Source organism: Pleurodeles waltl, chromosome 7 (genome assembly GCF_031143425.1).
Source record: "Pleurodeles waltl isolate 20211129_DDA chromosome 7, aPleWal1.hap1.20221129, whole genome shotgun sequence".
Classification (NCBI taxonomy): domain Eukaryota; kingdom Metazoa; phylum Chordata; class Amphibia; order Caudata; family Salamandridae; genus Pleurodeles; species Pleurodeles waltl.
Genome location: NC_090446.1, coordinates 1,030,764,853 through 1,030,787,111, shown reverse-complemented (window position 1 = coordinate 1,030,787,111; position 22,259 = coordinate 1,030,764,853).

Here is a 22,259-nt window from a genome sequence, read left to right as displayed (position 1 = left end):
GTAATTGCACATTTTTTACCGCCGGCCTGTTGCCGGTCTTACCGATGCTTTAACACCGACCGCCAGGGTTGTAATGACCACCCATATCTCCTACCGTTCCCTGGATTGTGACTTTGAGCTGTCCAAAGTAATTTATCCTGACTCATCTATTGCAGTGAAAGCATCCTGTAGCTGCACAAATGCATCAAGTATCACAAAAAAAGTGCTTGCACCTTTATCATTGCAGCAAGCATATGAAGACTGGCAGGATGGATATTTCTCAGTCTGAGCGATGCCTCCAACAAAGGAAACATGAAACTATATCCACTTTTATTGCAGCACTTCAATTTCATATCCGGTATGATCTACACTCTGCTGGACTTCTATGATGATGATACTGAGACTGCTACTGCGATTGCACAGCAGATCACAAATAAATTAAAAGAGCATGGGTTGAAATTGGAGCATGTCGCTGCATACTGTGGAGACAACGCAAGTGTCAACTATGGCTGACATCACTCATCACTCTGTGTTTCAGCTTTTGAAGGGAGCAAATGAAGACATTCTGCCTGCAAACCGTCCTGCCTACATCTTACACAACTGTGCTAAACAAGCCATTAATGGACTCCCCATGGATGTTGATTCTATATCTGAAGGTCTAAAACTTCTACAAATTTCTCTTCTTCAGCAAAGTGAACAGCGCAGTTGAGGGAATTTTTTTCTTTTGTGGACCTGGAGTGGCAGCCTTTGTTTCGGCATGTCCTAACAAGGTGGCTCACTTTGTTCCCAGCCATCGATCGACTGTTAAAGTGCTGGGCAGCACTAAAGACCTATTTCCTTTCTCTAGGGCAAGAAAAAACACCTAGAGCAATATGGGATTTTCTAGGACTAGAAAGTGGGGAGGCCGCCATGTCACGTGGCGAAGCTTACCTTTTCTTTGTTCATGATGTTTTGATCATATTCAATGTGTCTATTCTGCAGCTTGAGAAGGATGAGTTGAGCGCACCAGAGGTGCCAGGCATCTTCAGGATTTTGCGGAACAACTTAAAAGACAGACTGGAAAATCGGTTCTTTGGTTTCCAAGTGCACAATTATGTAATGTCCCATGATTCAGAGTTGAGCGCAACCATGCAGAGCAATTTTTTGACATTTTTGGAGCGCCCCTTAAAGTATTTAGAAAAATGGTTTGATTTCTCAGAGAGCCATTACTTGTCAGCAATAGAGCCATGCTGTTTAAGAGAAGTGCTCACCTTTCAGCAGCTCTGCAAAGCTGCTGATGCAATTAACTTGAGCCGTCATCTGGACCTGCAGCACTTATTCAATGAATACAGTTTAATTGCTCCTGCTTTGTGGGCTGTGGTAGGCTCCAACTTGCCATGTGCACAGAAGTAGTTGAGTGCTTTCTCAAAGTTGCTATGTGATGTCCCCAATATAAAAATAATTATGTCATTTATACATAGCTTGCCGGGCAGCAATGCACCAACCGAGGATTTTTTCACAATTGAAGTTCACCTGGACTGACACACCTAATAGGTGTGATGTTGAGCTTGTTAAGGCGAAATTGCAGGACCAGGTGAACATGAAACATTCATGTGCAGATTTTTATCAGTTTTCTCTGAGGAACAAAGAACTTCAGACTTCTGCTAGTTCCGATAAAAAGTACAGTTTCAAAAACAAGAACAAAAACTAATAGTGCTACAATCTGTGATAAATGTTGGGTACCTTGGTGGTCAATTTTGTTTGGTGTATTTTACTGCTTTTTAACCTATTATAAACATATTTTGACTTGTACTTATGTTGGTTGTCTATTTACTTACTTGTATACTATTGCGTGACCTCCTCTGAAGGTCAGTAAAACTTACCTTTTGTTCCGAATTTTTGTCCTGAATTTTGACCTTCCGTCCTGAATTTTTGTCCTGAATTTTGACCTTTTGTCCTGGATTTTTACACTCACTGTTCTGAAATTACACCTTATCCAGGTGGTCACCCTATGAGGGACAGGTAGGCTGAGTTACGAATCAGAAATGGTTGTGAAGCACCTTAGCAAATTGCACAGCTGCCAGGGAATGAGTGACTGAATTAACACCTTTGTGTGCAGACGCACCAGCGCTGACCCAGAAGAGTTGCGAGTTAGGAACTCCTATCTTATCAATGATATCCTAGACACTAACCTATCACTTTCAGAGCCATCTTCCAGTTATCCATAACCTCCAAGCTTTCTGTTTGCGCAATAAGTTTTGTCTCTTCAGTGCTTAATTTGTAAATAAAAATGTCCCGGTGCCCAAAGCCCTCTTCTTAAACATGCGGCTCCTGCAATTAAATGTGCGAACACGGAATATTGAGGCAGCGTAATCCTGAAGCCATCTCGGGCCTCTTCAATCCATATAAAATTACTCCCTGCCCCTTCGGCTCATTCTAGCAGCTTTCTACTTTCTCCCATTGTGACGCTTTTTCGTTTTCTCTTTCTCCGTCTTTCCCATATGTGTCTTTTGCTGGCAGCAAATGCTTGAGGCAGAAGAATAAGCCCCGGCCCTCAAAAATAAGTGCCGGGGCTCCCAACCGGAAACAACAAGCACAAATCAAGCACTGTGTCTCTTCCAATTCGTAACATTTATAGATTTTCCTGAGGCTTCTAACTCCTTAATTGCAAAGGAGTGATGTTCACGCTTTTCTCACTACCTCTATGGTGCAGATAACATCACATCTTATTAGCGCTGTGCTGAAAAGCATTCAGTCATTGCACCAGAGGCTTTTCCCTTTTGTGCTACTGTGTCAGCCCTTTAACCCTTCTGCAGATGATTGGTGACATCAGTGCACTGGCGGTATGCCGATAGCGTCATTCTGCTGGACGATGGTACTGTTGGAGACTGATAAGTGTTTCTGCCACATCAGGGAGGGGTTCTCCCTCCTTGGGCATCTACAAGCACAGGAGATCCACCATGGTTAGGGGTGAATCTCCCCGTCCAACAAGTTAGCTCCCATAAAGGATTCTTGCTTGGGGATTGCCGCAGAGCCACAATCCCCAAACAAGAATCCCTCCCTAGACATCAAGGTGTGTTATTTTTGGAGTGGTGTCCCACTTACCCTAGTTGCTGATATTATTCCATTCACCCACCTAGGAAGGGAAGTGGTCCCTAATCACCAAGGAAAATATCGGCCACCATTAATTTTTAAATGCAGTGTGTGTCCAGGGGTTAGACGCCGCTCCATAGGCAAACTGTTTGGAAAGAGGGGCATCATTGGAGAGAGATTATCTCCCCTTTCTCTTGGTGGCCTTCCTGAATGGATTCTTGTTCAGAGATGTGGCAAAACACCTTCCCTCCCCTTTTAAGAACACACAAAAAAAGAAGTTCCAACCCATAAAAAGAAAAAGTGAATAGCAATATATGAACAAACACTGAAGCACACACATATTCAGTGACAGAAAAGCACAATCATGTTTACTTTCCAAAGTTCTGAATATAGTCACTTCACAGAAAACAGAAGCATAGTGGACACCGTTATCTTTTTTTAAAGAACAGGTCACAAACATTTTGTATCTGATTCAATTTTGTACACCCAAGAATAGGGAATGCCATACAATATTTGTATGATGCTACTCATCAATGGACGAGTAAAATGCCATGTTGCACAGTTCTCGCACATTGACAACTGGCTTCTGCTGACGTAAATGAGGGTCATTTTAGCAGGTCAGATTTGCCTAAAATTACTATAAACCTGTTTTGAAAGGACACAGTAGTTTGTGGCCAATGCAGTAATTGAAGACTGATCACCCTCATTTATACAAGTTTTTTTTGTGGTGTTTTTTTTGGTTATTGTTATTGCATTTCTGTTTGTCTTTTGGATATGTGTGTTTCAATTTGAAGTAATGTTTTACCCTTATAGGCTCTGGCAATTCATGTTTCTCTGGACCTGTTTGATTGGAACTTTCATTTCATTGACCGTCACAAATGACTTTCTACCTATTTCGTTTTTTGCTTTAAAACTGTGTGTAGGTCCCCTGCTTTTGATTGACTTTTTCACTGAAGCCATGCCCCTTCTCTGAAATGCTCTATTGCTCCTCCAAGTGTTTATCTGTCAATCCGATAATAACGTGCGGGTTGTGTTATATGTACATCATCAGAGAGAAAATGCAAATAACGTGGCTTTAAAACGCACAAGAAAAAATGTACGAACAAAGCACCCATTCAAAGTATTTCTTCAAAGGGTATCTTCCTCTTAGGGAAAGCTACCGTAAAACTCTAGAAAGGGTGGAGTAGTCGATTACTGTAACATTTGAGACCGTTAATATTTGAGCTCCGGCCACAGAAGGTAACCACATGATATTGTGATGACAGGTTCATAACCACGGAAGTCAAGATCTTGAAAACAGAAGCGAAGTGGAGTTCCCCTCTCGCCACATCTTCCCCGTCTCCGCGAACGTCAACAATGTTAGAGACTGTGAGCTCTTTCATGGCACATCCCAGTGACAATTGTGCAGACTGCGTCTTTTGGAGGGAGGGACATTCTTTCCACGACACTGGGGGAAACACATCCCTGAGTCTTCAAACACGTCTCCTTACAGTGAGCAGACAGGGATTTCTTTAGTTGTTCAATGACAATAATGATATAAGATTTCATACTTTCAACGTGCATAAGGCCTTGGTACTGGGTGCATCTTCTGTGCAGTTCAATGCGTTCTACCGTTCCTGTTGGTAGTTGTTCAGGTTTCTGCCACTGTTGATACTGATGTAACACCCACATGTCCTGTCCTGCCCGGGTCCACCAGCTTACCGCGACTCAGCGCATCCTTTTACCATCCCTTCTGGTCCGTCGAGCCGTCAATGCACACGGCACTTCTTTTCTAAAAAGTAACCCTGTGTCCATTTGCGAGTCCTACTTTCTGTCGGCGAAACTTAGCAGTTGTGTCTTTAATTTACAGGCGGACAGTTAAATGGAACTCCGAGTCAGACTTGAGAGTAATCAATTGAAAATCCAAAAATCTCTGAAAACCTGGCTCTTTTGCAGCCTGAGCTTTGCTATACTTGCTGTACTTAGCTATACCCCACAGCACCATGATCCTCTCATTGGGTGAACATGCATTATATAAATCTCGAGCAACCTAACAGTGTCTCTCAGACGCCCGGGCACTGCACTTGAGTTCTCTTCCTGTGTTCCTGCTTGAACCCACTTGCTGCTTGAATCTTACTTTTCCATAACACTATCTGAAGGAGTCCCTCAATGATCTGTATTTGGCCCACGTTTGCATTCTCCCTTTACTTTAAATGATAATGGTCAGGCAGGTGGGAAGAGAAAAGCGGAGCCCACAGTCTCATACAGACTAAGGTTATTAGGGTGATCAGTTAACAACAAGAAGTCTGGTCCAGTCACAAGCATGCCCAACTAGGGGTAAAATGTAGTAGTGTACACCCGCCAGTACACCAAGCTGCCCTTTACTGACATTCAGAATAGGTTGGGAACACCAATTCCCTCACAGACGCCATGATCACAGGAATGTTATGTTAAGCAGATTTATAAAGCACATGGAGCTATCCAAAGGCTTCCCAACGCTGAATAGATAAAAGCATGCTCCTTTCTGCCTGTCAACTATACCAAGAGAGATTAGTTTAAATAGAGGCAATTTGTAAGCATCTTTCTAAATTTGGTTTCATCAAATCTTTAGGCAGAGAATTCTGCAATTTTGGGTGACAGATAATAAAAAGATCTCCCACCTCATCTGGCCTTCTGTATCTGGGGAACACTTAAAAGCCCTCTGTTGGAAGACCTTGCAGTCCTATTTGGGATGTAACATGATAAAAGTGACCTGACCATGAGGGAACCTCTCCCACTAATTTCCCTTTGCGTCAAGCAAAGTGCCTTACATTTTATTTTCTTCTCCACAGGGAGCCAGTGCAGGGCGTCCAGGGCACTTTTGGATGAAGGCCACTTGGGTAGCTTGAAAATTGTCCTTGCAGTGGCATTATGTGCCACTTGAAGCCTTTTTACAACTGATTTGGGCACCCCCAAATACAGAGCGTTTCCGTAATGTAGGTGTGGCAAAGTGAGAGCCTGTACCACAATTATTCTAGAGAGAGAGGGTATTAAGTATATTCCATAATATTCTTAACGCTGTAAAGCAGGAATTGGTCACTTTTTTGACTTGTGCATCCATTAAAAGGGAGCTATCAAGCCACATTCCTAAGCTTTTTATGGTAGATGATGGAGAGGGTGTGGGGTCCCTAGACTGATGTGCCAGTCTAACATAGACTGAGTGGATACATAGGGCCAGATGTATGAAAGGATTTTACCCATTCTGTGTCTATGGGAAAAAGCTTTCGTACATATGGCCCATAGTCCCTCACTACCATCAATTCGGTTTTTATCACCATTTAGTTTTAGGGAGTAATACGTCATACAGTGCACCACTTTTTCCAAACATGCGCCCAGCTGATATTGGGAATCCTCCTTTGGGGCAAGAGAAACAACCAGTTGAGTATCATCAGCATAGGAGACAATAGAGATTCCAAATCCTTTAGCAATAGAAGCTAGCGGTTGTAGATATATATTAAAAAGAGTGGGGCTGAGAGCACTGCAGTGCAGCACTGATGCAGATGTCGGAAAACTTGGGACACAACATATTTTCCTGTTTTACTAGTGCCATTAGAAAACACAAGATCGCCCAAAAGCTGGGACGATATACCATAACACCCACAAAAAGTTTACACACACCTGAGACAAGACATAAAAAAGTCTTGACAATACTGCAAAACTTAATTTCCACATAATCCACTCATGCATTCGTTATTGACATGCAAACTAGACAACAGTACAACCCTGTTGGTAACTCAAACATCTTATTATCGACGAACGTGGACACAACTACAACCACAACCAAAATTTAGGCCTTCCAAAAACAGTGATCACACTACAGCACATGTCCTACTGCAAAAAACACTGACTTCCTCCTATAGAACACATACCAACCAAATCACCATCCTGTGAAGCATAGGTCAAACATTATGTCCACTGCTCAACCCTAATAGAGGAAACTGCACTCATACAACCCCAATGCAAGCTCACATACCACATCCTCTATGTGACACACAACACTTACCTATGACAGTGCATTCTTGCACCTGCCAGGCAACCTTACCAGTGAAAAGTGTACATTGGGCATTACAGGAAAGAAAATCACACAACCATCGATCATCCATTGTGACTTCACATCAAATTCAACTGTCCAAAATGAAACATTTACAGTAGATGCACATCCAAAACAATCAACAACTCTCTTTCGTCTGGCAACCCGATCAAAAACTCAACCAACTAGACAAAATCATAATATTATGCTCCATTGCCTTTGCCACCCTCTGAACCCTTTCTTCAACCATCTATCTATCATACCACTTGTTTTACACAGCCATCCTCTTCTTTTCACATCCAACCAATGGCAACACTCATTCGACCCTGTACTCAAACTACAACCATCTCTCAAAATAAATATTTCCCATTCTCACACTACAGAGTCTTTACTCACATACACAATCCCCTCATTGTCCGTCAAGATACACAACTCACCAGTCCTTCACACGCAAATCCTACACATCAAGTCACTACCAAATACTAATAGTACCCTACAAAAACAAAATTGTTGTATTATAGTGGGTGTTTGTTAAGATTCTATGAGTGCTTAGCAACTTGTGGAATGTTGAGTAGAATGTGAGGCGGACTCAGTTTGCTGCTGTGATCTGCCAGGGTTGGATGTATACATCTGGACTGGAATAAAGAAGACATACTTAAGGAATGCTGTGTCTTCGGTTCCTTTAGTGGCGACGAAGGGGGTATTTCATATATAAGGATCAACCCTGGCAGAGCATCTGGTTTTGATGGATGTCGTATTTTTTTTCTTCCGCTTATTTGCTGAACAACATTTTATTTTTGTTAATTAAAGACATGTGAGCTGTTGGATTTTTTTTAATGCTACTTAATGGAAGATTCACAGCGTGGAATTGGGATTCGACATTTCAAAGTCCTGAAAATTGGAGGCAGTGGACAAGCGTGGTGAGGAGCAGAAGGAGCTGTTTGTATTACCCAGTGGACAGCCGTTGTTGAGATAAGCAGAAGAGACTGTTGACACTACCCATATTTGATTGTCTCGATATTTACTGAAAACGCGGCAGCGTTGTGTGGGAAGGAGTATTAATTTTTAATCTTTAAGCTCACGTGTTTGCCGTTACTAAGCTCGCGCGCATTTGCTGTTAACGAGTCGCGCGTCTGCCGGTTATAAGTTGCGTGTCTCTTACCTCGCGTGTTGATTTACTGGGTCCACGCGTAAAGTGCAGATTGGTGAGGCTGCGTCACAACGCTGCGTGTGTGAATAATCTAGGGAAAACGCCCATAGAAACAAACCCATTGGTTTGTTTTCTTACAAAGACATGGATCGGTTGTTTTAAATGGAAGAGCATTGTTTTTTTTGCGATATTGTCTAATGTTATTTTATGCTGATCGCGCATTGAACTACAATACTTGGATGTTATTGGACATTTATTTTATTACAGTTCCAAGTGGATACATTTTTTATGTTGGTTTGTTGTTATGTGTATACATAATTGAGTCTTTAAATTCATTATAGATACTTTACATTACATACTTCATAATATAATATACTGTATAAAGTAGAAAAATGCAGTCTATTGCACCTCCACCTATATTTTTGGGCACACCAGGTGAACCAAGCATGTCATGAGAGGATTGGAGGGAGACTTTTGAAACTTATTTGGAAGCATTAGGAGGGGCGATTTTCACTGATAAGAGGAAGCTTGCTTTATTAAAACACAACTTGGGGGTGGAAGGTAGGAAAATTTAGAAAACATTACCTTCTGCAAGTTTATCAACTAACGAAGGTAGGGGTTCAGATGAGGATGAGAATGGTGATGTTAACGATGTTTATACAAGGGCATTGGAAGCTTTGGAAGAACATTTTGGTCGGAAACTGAACATCGTTGTTGAGCGAAATCGTTTTTTTTCCAGAACTCAAGCTGCACATGAATCTGTGGATCAGTTTGTAAGTGCATTACGCACATTAGCGAATACATGTAAATTTAGAGATTTACATGAGGAAATCATTAGAGATCAATTGATTAATCGTACAAAGTGTTCGAAGATTCAGGAAAAGTTATTAAATTTGAAGAATCCATCTTTGGATGAGACAACAAGGGTTGCAAAACGGGTAGAAAGTACATCGAAGTATGTAAGAGAATTGAATATGAAAGATGATGAGAATGCATTAATACAAGCAGTGAATTGTGTTAAGATCTCTAGGAATCTGAATAAGTTGGATGGAAAAAAAAAATGTTATAAATGTGGAAGCACAAGACATTTGGTATCTTCAACAAGTTGTCCTGTGAAAGATGTCAAATGTTTCTCATGCGACAAGAAGGGGCATTTTTCAAAAATGTGCAATCAAAAGAAAGGGTTATACAAAAAGAGAAGCGTGAATTATCTATATGATAGTACACAAACAAGAGGTGAACATGGAATTTCCAGCAGTGGTGAGGAGTTAAAAGATGACCATATTGAAATATTGATGCTTGATGTTATGTCTGTGTGTGAGGAAAAAAATATTTCTGCATTGGAACTGAGTAGGTATTCACCCCCCAAGTGTGAAGTCAGTGTAAATGGTGTAATGGTATGCATGTGGGCTGATTCCTGTTCACCATATACTCTTATTGATAAAACTACATGGGAGAAAGTAGGTGGTCAAGAGTTGGTTAAGGCCGATGTGAATTTGGTGGGTTATGGAGGTAACAAAATTCCTGTTTTGGGGTATTTCCAAAGAAATTTGATGTTCAATCATAGACAAGTGGTTTGTGATGTGTATGTAGTGGAGTGTGGGCGATGTCTATTGGGCTGGAGTGAACAGAGGAGTTTAAAGGTAGTGTTGGACCCTAACAGTAAAGAACAAGTTATATCGGTTATACAATAAGGTTACCGAGAAGTGGAGAAAGAGATTTCCAAATCTTTTTAGTAGTAAGTTAGGATGCCTAAAAAAAATTCAACACTCCATTGTGTTAAAGGATGGGCCTGTTCCGAGCGTGCATAAGGTGAGGAGTGTGCCGGTTGTTCTGAGAGAGGCACTGAGAGAGGAATTATCAAGATTATTAAACTTAGGTGTGATTGAAAGAATAGAAGCATCGGAGTGGTTAAGCCCGGTTGTTTTGGCCCGCAAACCAAATGGAAAAATAAGAATGTGTATGGATTTAAGAGATCTAAATGAAAATATATGGATTGATAGGCATCCAATTCGGAACATTAATGAATTGTGTGGAATTCAAGGGGGTGAAGTGTTTTCAACATTGGACCTTTCAAATGCGTATCACCAGATCATGCTACATCCTAATTCTCGTCATCTCACATCATTTGTTACCCCTGAAGGGGCCTTTAGGTTTGTACGCATGCCATTTGGGCTTGCATCTGCCTCAGCAGTTTTTCAGAGAGTTATGCAAGATCTGTTGGGAGACATGAAATGTGTTAGGTTCTTTCAGGACGATGTATAGGTTTGGGCAGAAAATATGTATGAGCATGATCGTGTGTTAAGCAAGGTATGTCGTGTTTTAGAGGATGCTGGTTTAACAGTCGAACCGGATAAATGTAAATTTGCACGTCAGAGCGTGGAATATCTAGGACATACGATTTCTGGGAAAGGTGTTAGGCCTAAGGTTAGCTTAATGGAAGCAATTGAAAGAGCACCTAGGCCGAAAAAATAAAGATCAACTAAGGTCTTTCCTTGGGCTGGCTGAATACTATGCTAAGTTTGTAAGGAACTTTGCCGATATTGCACAACCTTTGAGGATGTTGATGAAAAAAAATCAAGGTATGTGTGGTCTGAGGAATGTCAACAAGCATTTGCCAAGTTGAAAGAAAACATTGTTGATGCTGTTGAATTAAATCCATTTGTGTCACATTACCACACGATTGTAGCAACTGATGCTAGTATGTATGGACTAGGTGCTGTGTTGAAGCAAGTACATGATGGGAAAGAGCGCGTGATAGCTTTTGCTTCACGTACGCTGAAGGGAGCTGAAGCAACGTACTCGGCTGTAGAGAGAGAGGCTCTTGCTTATTGGTGGGGCATACAGCATTTTAGAAATTATGTTTGGGGAAGGAAATTTGAGTTGCATACTGATCATAAACCGTTAGTAGATATTTTCACTACTTCAGGAGCGAGTCGTGCATCTTCAAGGATTGCAAAATGGTTATATAGATTGCAAGAATACACATTCACTGTGAAATATGTTCCAGGTGTAATGAATGTCAATGCTGACTGTCTTTCTAGATTGCCATTAGAAAGTATGTATGTGGACGAAGAAGAAGACTGGATTGTGGCGAATATTCAGAACATGAAGATAAATGCTATAAATGAAGAGGAGTGGGTGAAAACAGAAATGGAAGATGTGGAGTTACAAGCAGTGAAAAAGTATTTGAACAGATGCTGGTCTCATATAGGTGATGATGTAGATTCGGTAAGGAATTACAAGAAGGCATGGTCGGAATTGTCGATTCAGAATAACCTGGTTAGAAGAGGCGACAAATTAATTGTACCTCATGATTTGAGACAGAGAGTACTAGAAATATTGCACGACGGGCATGGAGGCATGTCAGGTATGAAAAGGAAAGCCAGGGAGGATTTTTGGTGGCCGGGTATGGACAGGGAAGTTGAAAGATTTGTCAGAAACTGCATGAGTTGTGCTTGCAGTGACAAAACACATTTGTGTGAAAAAACACCTGTGGTACCAATACCTTTTCCTAAGAAACCATGGCAAAAAGTGGGAATGGATATGTGTGGGCCGTTTGTATTTAGTGATGGAGCAAAACAATTTGCTTTAGTCATGATGGATTATCACTCAAAGTGGCCAGAAATTTGGAAAAGGGAGGGTTATCCAGAAGAGATTGTGACGGATAATGGCACACAGTTTACGTCACAAGAATTTGAAAGTTATTTAGCGGAGTGTGGTGTCAAGCATGTTAGGACTGCTGTAGCACATCCTAGAGAAAATGGATTGGTTGAAAGGTTTAATAGGGTTTTAGGTGATAATATTCAACTTTCACTACAGAATAATTTGAACTGGAGATCTGAAGTAAAAGAAATGTTGTGGAACTATCGCACTACTCCACATTCAACGACTTTAGAAACTCCATTTGTGTTATTAAAGGGTAGGAAGCCTTGTATGAAAGCCATCCCCGGATGGATGGGAAGAGCAGGAAAGAAAATGTGCAATGTGAAAAGTGTTTTGTCGTGGGTGGAAAAAAACCAAGGAAATATGACGAGAGATGTCTGGAAAACTCTAAAGCATGTAATTTTTATGTCGGTGATTGGGTGCGTACTAGGTTGTGGCAAGGCACGAAAAAGGGTGATATAGTCAAACCAATGCATCCTTGGTGACCTCAACATATAATTTGATAAACTTAATATGCCTCACTCTAGAACCAACCTCACTGGTCTAAACATACACAACCTACAACAGCTTGTCCGCAATCCCACACACATTGTTGGCCACACATTAGATATAATATTTGCCAACCCAGAACTAGTCAAATTCCAAAGAGCTACTCCAGTCACATGGTCAGACCACTACCTCGTTTTCTTCCAACACAAGACACCACAACTCACCCCAACTAAAATAAAAAAAATTCAACTACATATCGACCTTGGAATAAGCTGAATTTGAAGGAACTAGAAAACCTGCTTAACTCTAAAACAGATTTGGTCACACTCAGTTCTGTACAAACACTCTGGGGATTGCTCCAGGAAGCGTATGATCTATTAATTCCTCTGAAAAGATCTATGCATAACAAAAAAAGGCACACCCCTTGGATGAATGCAGAATTTTAAAAAATCAAAAACAAATTGCTAGGGCTGAACACAGCTGTCTCAAACTCAAAACAAACCCTCAAGACAGGATATGTCTACTATGACCCAACAGAATATACAAGTCAACAACCAAAAAGGCAAAAAACAATGCTATTCCTGCCAAATCCACAATGTAAAGTATGCCAATAAAGATTTTTTTTAATTCCCTAAGCCACAATGCCCAGAAGCCACCAATCTCATTATTCATAAATTGTGTGCCAAATTGGCAGAACATTACACAACTAAAGCAAAGATGTAGGATTTTTACTTAATCAACAACAAAAACACAACAGCCCCAACCTATTTCCGACAAAACGCAGCCCCACTGTGCCCCTTCAAAGAACTATCACCAATGGATTTTCTGGATCTTGTCAAAGCGAGCAAGCCAGCTGGCTGCCCAGCAGACCCTTGTCCACCTCAAATCTTGTAAAACATTCTACTATCAACTTCAGCTGCCATCCCAGTCAAAAACACTCATCCAAAACTCCTCAACAACATGAGTTTTCCCAGATGCTTTAAAAAAGACATACATTTGAGAGTTAAAAAAAACCTAACCTGAACAATTAAGAACCCAAGAACTACGGACTAATAGCAAATGGACCATTCCTAGTCAAACTTATACAAAGAGAAGGCTATTGCCCAGATGTCGCAATACAGTTCTTTCCAGCTTTCAATCTGGAGTCTGTCCAGGAAGAGGCACTGAATGAGCCCTATTCGCTATTTGGGATGACCTTTAAAACATAATAGACCAGACGAGGTTACCGTCCTCATGGTGCCCATTCGGCAGCCTTTGACACAGTGGATAATGACCAGGGCCACTAGAATAATGCGATTGTACGGCTATGACGATTTTCACATAATTAGAAATTTGGTGCATTTGTCACATAATCCATCATCTGCCACATAATCTGCAGATTTTAACAAAAAAAAATGTTTCTAGCTCAAAAGTTACCAAATATGCAGTGACGTGTTGTTGCGTGATGAAAAGCCGTTCGCAAAGCTGGGCTGGTCTCCTTGGTATTGCTTATTGTTGTATTTGGGCATTATATTAGTGCTAATGAGGTGCAACCAAGGCCCTGGCAGTGTTAGCAAGTTTTAAAATGACCAAATAATGAAGTAATACTATACCAAATTGCACCTGGCCCAACAACCTACGACCACTGACAAACATGTCTAAGGGGGTAAGAAACTTCAGAATTACCATTACCATGGACCCCAAGTTGTGAATAAATGCACAAGTGGGTAAGGTAACTAAATCAAACTGACAATGAAAACACAGTGATACATTTTCCTGTATGCAGGATTCCACCAGAAGCCTCAACATATCATCTCTCTTGTCCTATCAAAACTGAATCTGTTTTGTGGTTCACCTTTGTTAACTATGAAAATTACAGAGAATTCAGAATGCTGCCACTAGACTCCACCTACACATAAAGGCACAAACACACATTTCCTCTGCCATGAGGGCCCTACACTGGTTACCAGTTGCCAGAAGATGCACCTTCAATCTGATTTGTATCACACAAAATGTAGTACATGGCTAAGGGCCACTCTTCATCAGGAAGAAAATCACCAAATACAGACAACAAGGAACCAACACTTGAGAATGGCTCTCCACCTCAATATTGCTACATGCAAGTAAAAAGCTTGGGTGGAACATCTTTTTCTTTCCAAGTAGCAAAACTATGGAATTCCCTACCCATAAACGTAGGATCTACTGACAACTATCTCAGCTTTAGAAGATTAGTTAAAAGCTGGCTCTTCCCCACATGATGATGAACATACTCCCAACACAACAGTGTACCACAACCGTATACTCAGACATGGATAACTATGCTTTTCATGGTATGGAAATGAGGTTGCTGCTATACATTTATAACTGTACATTGAACTATGCTTCCTGTCATAAGAGATATATGTACATAAGGGGAAATATATATCACACCCCAAGATACATGTTTATCAGACCATGCCATAACTGCTGCTTGTAAGTACATATGATGTACATATGGAGTGGTTTATATCTGCTACTAAAACTTTAAGAAACATCATGTTTATATATAGATGTATAAACTCATTGCAGTTGTTTAAAAAATATGCATACTGCACAACAAGGTAAATATGCATTTCAGAATATGTAAATACTACTATGTACATATGGATATTTATATAGAGGGGTTTTCTGCAGTCACTACAACTTTACCAGGTGTCATGTGTATATATGTATGTACAAGTTAATTTGTGTTTCATTATTTAAAAACCATCAACCCTTGTCTCATTCCTCCTCTCTAGGGCTCTTCCCAAGCCTTTCCGATTACTGTGCCCACCGAAACATCCTTCTGAAACTGCACCCTCCGTTTTTAGCCATGTCACACAACTAACAGGCACACATGACCACCACTTACAAAAACAACTTACCCTTTTCATATTAATTCTCATAATTCTACCCCTACTCTAAACTTCACTAAACACACAAGAAATCAAGCGCACAAAACTGACACAAATAATGCAAACAGAAAAAAATGAAAACAACACTGAGTACTAATCTACAAGCTATTAGCTCTAATCTTGTGTACTGTAGTAGCTTGCCACAGACCGCTTCAATACCTTGTCAGGGGTAGCAAGCGCTATATAAATACAATTTACAATGACAATTGTGTAACCTACACCAGTAGTTGCAACACTTCAACACACGCAGCTAAGCCACTAACTCTTCTCTCCAAATATAGAGTTCAGTAACATGTTTTCTGGACCCTGATATGAAGAGAACACAAACATTCGAAAAGAGAAAAAAGAGATGCAAATTCACTAGATAAAGTAAAAAAGAGATCCAAGCGCACATGACACTCTTACCTGTCACTCTGATCTGGACACGTAACAGTGACAAAATAGAAATAACCCTTACATACATACTAGTGAACTATTAACATTGGCATCCAAATGTAAATTGTTTAAACATGGTCAAGTGCACAAATAGGCAATCCACGCAAAGATGCTGCAATGCACACAGGCGTCACACATAAAACAACTCTACTGCCACTTGAACACGCCCCATAAGCTGCTCACTTTTAGATAAACTGCAACATACTTCTCACCACATGTTGTTATTTTTTCTAACACCAATACCTTACATCATGCAGCTGTAAGTTTCCAACATATATGAAGCCTTTCAACACTTGACCTAGAAATTAATAGATAATGTCAAATATCAAACCTAATACTTTTTATAAGTATATGACCATGTGTTTTTAATGTACATTGTACATATAGGGGGTCATTCCGACCCTGGCGGTCATGGACCGCCAGGGCCGGGGACGGAGGAAGCACCGCCAACAGGCTGGCGGTGCTTCAGGGGCAATTCTGACCGCGGCGGTAAAGCCGCGGTCAGAAAAGGGAAACCGGCGGTTTCCCGCTGGTTTTCCCCTGCCCCAGGGAATCCTCAGCGCATGGGGATTCCGACCCCCTTCCCGCCAGCCTGTTCCTGGCAGTTTACACCGCCAGGAAGAGGCTGGCGGGAACGGGTGTCGTGGGGCCCCTGGGGCCACTGGCATGGGCACTGGCATGGGCACTGCAGGGGCCCCCTAACACGGCCCCATTAAGATTTTCAGTGTCTGCAAAGCAGACACTGAAAATCGCGACGGGTGCCACTGCACCCGTCGCACACCAGCAACTCCGCCGGCTCCATTCGGAGCCGGCTTCATCGTTGCTGGGGCTTTCCCGCTGGGCAGGCGGCCTTTTGGCGGTCGCCCGCCCGCCCAGCGGGAAAGTCAAAATGACCGCCGCGGTCATTTGACCACGGTACGGTCTTTTGGCGGTCGCCGGGGTCGGAATGACCCCCATAGTGTTATTACCACAACATACTACTACTGTTCTAAAAGCTGCATCTTCATATAAAACTTTCTTTTTCTGACGCCTCTGTCTACCTATTTTTGTACAGACGCCTGGTTACTGGCAAAGCCTTCATTTAAAGGACACAAACTAAATACAGGGTAAGTACTTTAAATTTCAAAGGTTTTGGTACATTTGATACGTGTATGGCTAGATAGCTACCCCAGTACCGCTCCCAGTACAACAGACGTATTCAAACATTGTTTGCTCGAAGCCCCACTAAATATACTATGTTGAGGTTGGGCTCCCAATCAAAACTTTATGGCAACAATTGGGGAAGCAGGAGGGACAGAGCCGAACGTAGAGGTGGGTAATTTAGATCATTTCAGAGGTACTTTTCATGTAGCTCATAAGCCACACTAAATGTAAAGCTAATAAAAGAGCAAATGCATCAAACAAAAACATAAACTGACCAAAAAATCAATCCACTAACCTCCTCTATATTACTCCTTTTCCTCCCTGCCACCTACTCTACTCACTTGAAAGGGCATCTCCATATAAGCAGAAGTTGAAGTGGGCTGGGCACATGTCTATGCTTTTTTTTTTAATTTTACAAGAACAGTTCCCCTACTTTTTGTTGAATATACAATTGGGCCTGACCTTGAAGTGCCTTTTAATGGGCACTCATAAAAAAAAATGTTTGCACTATGTACTGTCTGATTATGCTATACTGAAACATATATTTTGAAAAACTTGTTTTTATCTTAAACACTAAGGTCCTGATTTAGGGATTGACAGACTGGTTACTACGTCACACATGTGATGGATATCATGTATGCTGTATTACGATCATAGGCTATAAAGGGATCGTAATAGGCAAAAGGATATCTGTCACGTTTGTGTAGCCCTCTGCCAAACTCTAAATCAGGCCCTAAATCATCTTGCAGCAGTCTATCTTATATTGTGTAAAACAATTATAAAACAATGACTTACATATTCACAATGCTTTCTGTAACAGACTGGGACCTCCTATGTAAGGAAATGCCTCCTTAGCATAGTTACCCCCTGACTTTTTGCCTTTGCTGATGCCAAGTTATGATTTGAAAGTGTGCTGAGGCCTGCTAACCAGTGTTCTTTTTTCTAACCTGTGCCTTTGTTTCCACAACTGGCACACCCTGGCATCCAGGTAAGTCCCTTGTAACTGGTACCCCTGGCACCAAGGGCCCTGATGCCAGGGAAGGTCTCTAAGGGCTGCAGCATGTCTTATGTCACCTCGAGGGACCCCTCACTCAGCACAGACACACTGCTTGCCAGCTTGTGTGTGCTGGTGGGCAGAAAAGGACTAAGTCGACATGGCACTCCCCTCAGGGTGCCATGCCAACCTCACACTGCCTATGGAATAGATAAGTCACCCCTCTAGCAGGCCTTACAGCCCTAAGGCAGGGTGCACTATACCATAGGTGAGGGCATAGGAGCATGAGCACTATGCCCCTACAGTGTCTAAGCAAAACCTTAGACATTGTAAGTGCAGGGTAGCCATAAGAGTATATGGTCTGGGAGTCTGCCATACACAAACTCCACATCACCATAATGGCTACACTGAAAACTGGGAAGTTTGGTATCAAACTTCTCAGCACAATAAATGCACACTGATGCCAGTGTACATTTTATTGTGAAATACACCCCAGAGGGCATCTTAGAGATGTCCCTTGAAAACATACCCAACTTCCAGTGTGGGCTGACTAGTTTTACCAGCCTGCCACACACCAGACATGTTGCTGGCCACATGGGGAGAGTGCCTTTGTCACTCTCTGGCTAGTAACAAAGCCTGTACTGGGTGGAGGTGCTTCTCACCTCCCCCTGCAGGAACTGTAACACCTGGCGGTGAGCCTCAAAGGCTCACCCCCTTTGTTACAGCGCCCCAGGACACTCCAGCTAGTGGAGATGCCCGCCCCCTCCGGCCACGGCCCCACTTTTGGCGGCAAGGCCGGAGGAGATAATGAGAAAAACAAGGAGGAGTCACTGGCCAGTCAGGACAACCCCTAAGGTGTCCTGAGCTGAGGTGACTCTGACTTTTAGAAATCCTCCATCTTGCAGATGGAGGATTCTCCCAATAGGATTAGGGATGTGCCCCCCTCCCCTCAGGGAGGAGGCACAAAGAGGGTGTAGCCACCCTCAGGGCTAGTAGCCATTGGCTACTAACCCCCCCAGACCTAAACACACCCCTAAATTGAGTATTTAGGGGCTCCCAGAACCTAGCAAGATAGAGTCCTGCAACCTGAAGACGAAGAAGGACTGCTGACCTGAAAGCCCTTCAGAGAAGACGGAGACACCAACTGCTTTGGCCCCAGCCCTTCCGGCCTGTCTCCCCACTTCAAGAAAAACTGCAACAGCGACGCGTTCCACAGGGTGCAGCGACCTCTGAAGCCTCAGAGGACTACCCTGCATCTAAAAGGACCAAGAACTCCCGAGGACAGCGGCTCTGCTCCAAAGAAGAAACAACTTTGCAACAAAGAAACAACTTTAAAAGGACTCCACGTTTCCCGCCGGAAGCGTGAGACTTTGCACTCTGCACCCGACGCCCCCGGCTCGACCTGCGGAGAAACAACACTACAGGGAGGACTCCCCGGTGACTGCGACCCTGTGAGTAGCCAGAGTTGACCGCCCTGACCCCCCCCCCCAGCGATGCCTGCAGAGGGAATCCAGAAGCTCCCCCTGACCGCGACTGCCTGCTTCTAAGAACCCAACGCCTGGTAAAGACACTGCACCCGCAGCCCCCAGGACCTGAAGGATCCGACCTCCAGTGCATAAGCGACCCCCAGGTGGCCCTCTCCCTTGCCCAGGTGGTGGCTACCCCGAGGAGCCCCCCCCTTGCCTGCCTGCTTCGCTGAAGAGACCCCTGGGTCTCCCATTGAAACCAATTGCAATCCCGACGCCTGTTTGCACTCTGCACACGGCCTCACCCGTGCCGCAGAGGGTGTACTTTTTGTGCTGACTTGTGTGTCCCCCGTTGCCCTACAAAACCCCCCTGGTCTGCCCTCTGAAGACGCGGGTGCCTACCTGCTGGCAGACTGGAACCGGGGCACCCCCTTCTCCAGTGAAGCCTATGTGTTTTGGGCACCACTTTGACCTCTGCACCTGACCAGCCCTAAGCTGCCGGTGTGGTAACTTTGGAGTTGCCCTGAACCCCCATTGGTGGGCTACCTTGGACCCAACTTTGAACCCTGTAGGTGGTTTACTTACCTGCAAAACTAACAAACACTTACCTAACCCAGGAACTGTTGAAAATTGCACTGTCTAGCTTTAAAATAGCTTATTGCCATTATTGTGAAAACTGTACATGCTATTTTGCCGATTCAAAGTTCCTAAGTTAACTAAGTGAAATACCTTTCATTTGAAGTATTACTTGTAAATCTTGAACCTGTGGTTCTTAAAATAATCTAAGAAAAGATATTTTTCTATACAAAAACCTATTGGCCTGGAATTGTCTTTGAGTGTGTGTTCCTCATTTATTACCTGTGTGTGTACAATAAATGCTTAACACTTCCCTCTGGTAAGCCTACTGCTCGACCACACTACCACAAAATAGAGCATCAGAAATATCTCTTTTTGCCACTATCTTACCTCTAAGGGGAACCCTTGGACTCTGTGCTTGCTATTTCTTACTTTGAAATAGTACAGACAAAGCCAACTTCCTACATTGGTGGATCAGCGGTGGGGTACAAGACTTTGCATTTGCTAGACTACTCAGCAAATACCTGATCACACGACTAAATTCCAAAAATTGTCATTAGAAACAGATTTTTTAAATTTGAGCTATTTTTCTAAATTTTTAAAAGTCCTGCTAGGGCCTTGTGTTAGTCCCTGTTAGCATTTCTTTTAGAGTTTAACAGTTTTGTAAAAGTTTGAATTAAGTTCTAGAGATAGTTTTAGATTCTTAAAAAGTATTCCAACTTTTAGAAACAAAATGTCTGCTGCAGAAGAGATGGTGGTGGAACTCAACCTCACCCCTTACCTGCATCTTAGGATGTCAGAGGTAAGGTCTCTCTGTAAAATCAAAAAGTTAAAAACTGGTTCAAACCCTACCAAAGTACAGCTCCAGGAGCTTTTGGCAGAGTTTGCTAAAAACAACCCCTCTGATGATGGCCTCACAGAAGGGGACACTAGTGACTTGGAGGAACGCCCACCTCCAACCCTAGATAGGGAGAGCAGGGTTCCTCCAACACCTGACTCCAAATGTGATAGTCAGAGATGCTGCTTCTCTCACAGGAGAGTTCAGCAACTCTGGAAGCATTGAGGAAAGCCTCAAAGAAGATGACCTCCTGCTAGCCAGGTTGGCCAAAGGATTGGATTTGGAAAAACAGATCCTAGCCATAGAAATGGAAAGACAAGAGATGGTCTTAGGTCCCATCAATGGTGGCAGCAACATAAATGGGGTCAGAGATTCTCCTGACATGTTGAAAATCCCTAAAGGGATTGTAACTAAATATGAAGATGGTGATGACATCACCAAATGGTTCACAGCTTTTGAGAGGGCTTGTGCAACCAGAAAAGTAAACAAATCTCACTGGGGTGCTCTCCTTTGGGAAATGTTCACTGGAAAGTGTAGGGATAGACTCCTCACACTCTCTGGAAAAGATGCAGAATCCTATGACCTCATGAAGGCTACCCTAACTGAGGGCTTTGGATTCTCAACTGAGGAGTACAGGATTAGGTTCAGGGGGGCTCAAAAATCCTCGAGCCAGACCTGGGTTGATTTTGTTGACTACTCAGTTAAAACACTGGATGGTTGGATTCATGGCAGTGGTGTAAATGATTATGATGGGCTGTACAATTTATTTGTGAAAGAACACCTGTTAAGTAATTGTTTCAATAATAAACTGCATCAGCATCTGGTAGACCTAGGACCAATTTATCCCCAAGAATTGGGAAAGAAGGCGGACCAATGGGTCAAGACTAGGGTGACCAAGATTTCCACAGGGGGTGACCAAAAGAAAGGGGTCACAAAGACTCCCCAGGGGAAGAGTGTTGAGACATCCAAGGGAAAAAGTAAAGAGTCTTCTATAGGGCCCCAAAAACCTGCTCAGGAGGGAGGGTCCAAAGCCTCTTCACAATCCAATTTTGGGTACAAGGGTAAAAACTTTGATCCCAAAAAGGCCTGGTGTCGTAGTTGTAATCAGCAGGGACACCAAACTGGAGACAAGGCCTGTCCCAAGAAAGGTTCAACTTCAAACTCTACTCCAGCTAACACTGGAATAGCCAGTCTCCAGGTGAGATCAACAGTGTGCCCAGAGCAAATCAGGGTTCACACTGAAGCTACATTAGTCTCTGAGAGTGGGGTGGACTTAGCCACACTGGCTGCCTGGCCCCCTAATATGCAAAAATACAGGCAGCAACTCTTAATTAATGGGACAAGGGATACAGGTGCCAGTGTCACCATGGTGACAGAGAAACTGGTTTCCCCTGGTCAATACCTAGCTGGACAAACTTATCTAGTCACCAACGCTGACAATCAGACTAAAGTACATCCCATGGCTATGGTAACTTTAGAGTGGGGAGGGAT